Here is a 4664-nt window from a genome sequence, read left to right as displayed (position 1 = left end):
GTTTCCCCGCCCCCGGGCCCGCCTCTCCCTGCTTCCCCAGCCTCAGCTTCCCCGCCCCCGGCCCCGCCCGCCTCAGCTTCCCCTCCCCCCGTCCCTGCTTCCCCAGCCTCAGTTTCCCCGCCCCCCGGTCCCTGCTTCCATAGCCTCAGTTTCCCCGCCCCCGGCCCCTCCCGCCTCAGTTTCCCCGCCCCCAGTCCCTGCTTCCACAGGCTCGGCTTCCCCTGCCCCTTCCCTGCTTCCACAGCCTCAGGTTCCCCGCCCCCGGCCCCCTCCTGCCTCAGTTTCCCCGCCCCCAGTCCCTGCTTCCACAGGCTCGGCTTCACCCCCCAGCCTCCCCGCCCCCGGCCCCCTCCCCCTCAGTTTCCCCGCCCCCAGTCCCTGCCTCCCCGGCCCCCTCCCGCCTCAGTTTCCCCTCCCGCCTCAGTTTCCCCTCCCCTCAGTCCCTGTTTCCACAGCCTCGGCTTCCCCGCCCCTTCCCTGCTTCCCCTCCCCCTCCTGCCTCAGTTTCCGCCCCCGGCCCCCTCCTGCCTCAGTTTACCCCCGGCCCCCTCAGTTTCCCCGCCCCCAGTCCCTGCTTCCCCGCCTCCGGCCCCCTCACCGCCTCAGTTTCCCCGCCCCCCAGTCCCTGCTTCCACAGCCTCAGTTTCCCCGCCCCTCAGTCCCTGCTTCCACAGGCTCGGCTTCACCCCACAGCCTCCCCGCCCCCGGCCCCCTCCTGCCTCAGTTTCCCCGGCCCCAGTCCCTGCCTCCCCGGCCCCCTCCCGCCTCAGTTTCCCCTCCCGCCTCAGTTCCCCCCCCCCAGTCCCTGTTTCCACAGCCTCGGCTTCCCCGCCCCTTCCCTGCTTCCCCTCCCCCTCCTGCCTCAGTTTCCCCACCCCCCAGTCCCGGCTTCCACAGGCTCTGCTTCCCCGGCCCCGGGCCCCGCCTTTCCCGGCTTCTACAGCATTTCACTCCTTCCTTCGATCCTATTGATTGAGCGCTCCCTGTGTGCAGAGCACTGGACTAAACGCTTGGAAAGGACAATTCATTGACAGATAGAGACCACCCCGACCCAACAACGGGCTCACAGTCTGGGGGTGGGGGAGACAGACGACAAGACGAAACAAGTCGACAGGCATCAATAGCATTTGTCCATTCCAAGCGCTGAGTACAGTGCTCTGCACATAGTAAGCGCTCAATAAATACTATTGAATGAATGAATAGCATCGATATAAATAGATAGAATTATCAATGAGAAGCAGCGTGGCGCAGTGGAAAGAGCACGGGCTTTGGAGTCAGAGCTCATGAGTTCAAATCCCAGCTCTGCCACTTGTCAGCTGTGTGACTGTGGGCAAGTCACTTAACTTCTCTGTGCCTCAGTTCCCTCATCTGTAAAATGGGGATTAAGACCGTGAGCCCCACGTGGGACAACCTGATTCCCCTGTGTTTACCCCAGCGCTTAGAACAGTGCTCTGCACATAGTAAGCGCTTAACAAATACCAACATTATTATCAATGTAGACACAGCATTCATAAAACGTGCATTCATTCAATCGTATTCATTCAATCGTTCAATGGTATTTATTCATTCAGTCATATTTATTGAGTGCTTACTATGTGCAGAACACTGTACTAAGCGCTTGGAATGGACAATTCGGCAACAGATAGAGACAATCCCTGCCCAACAACGTATTTATTGGGTGCTTTCAGAGCACTGTAGTAAGGGCTTGGAAAGTGCAATAAGGAGAGACAATCCCTACCCAACAATGGTGTCACAGTCTAAAAAGGGGAGACCGACCACAAAACAAAACAGTCATCAATACCATCCAAAAAGATAAATAGAATCATAGATATAGATACACATCATTAATAAAATAGAGTCATAAATAATAGTGGCTCAGTGGAAAGAGCCCCGTCTTGGGAGTCAGAGGTCGTGGGTTCTGATCCTGGCTCCGTCATTTGCCAGCTGTGTGAGTTTGGGCAAGTCACTTTAACTTCTCTGGGCCTCAGTGATCTCATCTGGAAAATGGGGATTAAAACGGTGAGCCCCACGTGGGACAACCTGATCAGATTGTATCCCCACCCAGCACTTAGAACAGTGTGGAATGTCCTCCCTCCTCACGTCTGCCAAACCAACTCTCTTCTCCTCTTCAAAGCCCTACTGAGGGCTCACCTCCTCCAAGAGACCTTCCCAGACTGAGCCTCTGCTCCCCCTCCCCTCTCCTTCCCCCCCGCCCTCTGCTCCTCCCCTTCCCCTCCCCTCAGCACCGTGCTCATTTGTATATATTGTTAATTACCCTATCGATTTTCTTAATGAGGTATACATCCCCTTGATTCTATTTATTTTGACATTGTTGCCTTGTTTTTGTTTTGTTCTGTTCTGCTCTGCTGTCTGTCTTCCCCGTTTAGACTGTGAGCCCGTCGTGGGGCAGGGATGGTCTCTATCTGTTGCCCAATTGTCCATTCCAAGCGCTTAGTCCAGTGCTCTGCACATAGTAAGTGCTCAATAAATATGATTGAATGAATGAACAGCCCTGGGCACATAGTAAGCGCTTTACAAATACCAAAGCAGTGTGGCTCAATGGAAAGAGCTTGGACTTTGGAGTCAGAGGTCTTGGGTTCAAATCCCGGCTCTGCCCCTTGTCAGCTGTTTGACTGTGGGCAAGTCACTTAACTTCTCTGTGCCTCAGTTCCCTCATCTGTAAAATGGGGATGAAAACGGTGAGCCCCACGTGGGACCACCTGATCACCTTGTATCCCCCCAGTGCTTAGAACAATGCTTGGCACATAGTAAGCGCTTAACAAATGCCACCATTATTATTTATTATTATTATTATTACACCAGTGATATGGGGAGGGGGGGTAGAGCAGACTTCCTTTCCGAACTCCTAGAACGAGTCATCTACACTCGCTGCCTAGAATTCCTCAACTCCAATTCTCTCCCGGACCCCTCCGATCTGGCTTCCTTCCCCGCCACTCTACCGAGACTGCTCTCTCACAGGTCACCTGTGACCCCCTTCTTGCCAAATGCAGTGGCTCCTACTTTATCCTTACCCTCCTCGACCTCTCAGCTGCCTTTGACACTGTCGACCATCCCCTTCTCCTCCACTCCTTATCTCACCTTGGCTTCCCGGACTCGGTCCTCTCCCGGTTCTCCTCTTATCTCTCTGGCCGGTCATTCTCGGTCTCCTTTGCAGGCTCCTCCTCCCCCTCCCATCCTCTAACTGTTGGGGTTCCTCAAGGGTCAGTTCTCGGCCCTCTTCTGTTCTCCATCTACTCACTCCCTTGGTGAACTCATTCGCTCTCACGGCTTTGACTACCATCTCTACGCAGATGACACGCAGATCTGCATCTCTGCCCCTGTCCTCTCCCCTTCCCTTCAGGCTCGTATCTCCTCCCGCCTCCAAGACGTCTCTACCTGGATGTCTGCCCGACACCTAAAACTCAACATGGCCAAAACGGAGCTCCTCATCTTCCCTCCCGAGCCCTGTCCTCTTCCTCACTTCCCTTTCACTGTGGATGGCACGACCATCCTTCCCGTCTCTCAGGCCCGCAACCTCGGTGTCATCTTTGACTCGTCTCTCTCGTTCAGCCCACACATCCGATCTGTCACCGAGTCCTGCCGGTCTCACCTTTATAATATCGCCAAGATCCGCCTTTTCCTCTCCACCCAAACGGCTATCTTACTGTTATGGGCTCTCATAATATCCCGACTGGATTATTGTGTCAGCCTCCTCTCCGATCTCCCTTCCTCCCGTCTCTCCCCGCTCCAGTCTATTCTTCATTCCGCTGCCCGGATCATCTTCCTGCAGAAACGCTCTGGGCCTGTCACTCCCCTTCTTAAAAACCTCCAGTGGTTGCCTATCGACCTCCGCATGAAACAAAAACTTCTCACTCTAGGCTTTGAGGCTCTCCATCCCATGCCCCCTCCTACCTCTCCTCCCTTCTCTCTTTCTACCGCCCACCCCGCACGCTCTGCTCCTCTGCCGCCCACCTCCTCACCGTCCCCCGTTCATGCCCGTCCCCCGTTCGTGCCTGTCCCGCCGTCGACCCCTGGGCCACGTCCTCCCGCTGTCCTGGAATGCCCTCCCTCCTCACCTCCGCCAAACCGACTCTCTTCCCCTCTTCAAAGCCCTACCGAGATCTCACCTCCTCCAAGAGGCCTTCCCACCCTGAGCTTCCCCTTTTCCCTCTGCTGCCTCTCTGCCCCCCCTTCACCTCCCCCCAGCTAAGCCCTCTTTTCCCCCTTTCCCTCTGCTCCTCCCCCTCTCCCTTCCCCTCAGCACTCTGCTCATTTGCCTATATTTTTATGACCCTACTGATTTTGTTAATGAGATGTACATCCCCTTCATTCTATTTATTGCTATTGTTTTTGTCTCCCCCGTTTGGACTGTAAGCCCGTCGATGGGCAGGGACTGTCTCTATCTGTTGCCGAATTGTCCATTCCAAGCGCTTAGTCCATTGCTTTGCACATAGTAAGCGCTCAATAAATACTATTGAATGAAGGGGGGCAGTCTGGGCAGGCCTCCTGGAGGAGGTGAACCTCCCCGGCCCCTCAGCTCTCCCCCCCCCCCGGCCTTCCCGCCAATCGGGAGGGCGAACGTCACAGCCCCGCCCCCCCCCGCCACCGCCTCTTGGGCCGGCGCATGCGCCGTTGCCGTCCGGCGCATGCGCCGTTGCCGTCCG

This window comes from Ornithorhynchus anatinus, chromosome 5 (assembly GCF_004115215.2).
Source record: "Ornithorhynchus anatinus isolate Pmale09 chromosome 5, mOrnAna1.pri.v4, whole genome shotgun sequence".
Lineage (NCBI taxonomy): Eukaryota > Metazoa > Chordata > Mammalia > Monotremata > Ornithorhynchidae > Ornithorhynchus > Ornithorhynchus anatinus.
This window is presented reverse-complemented; position numbering follows the sequence as displayed.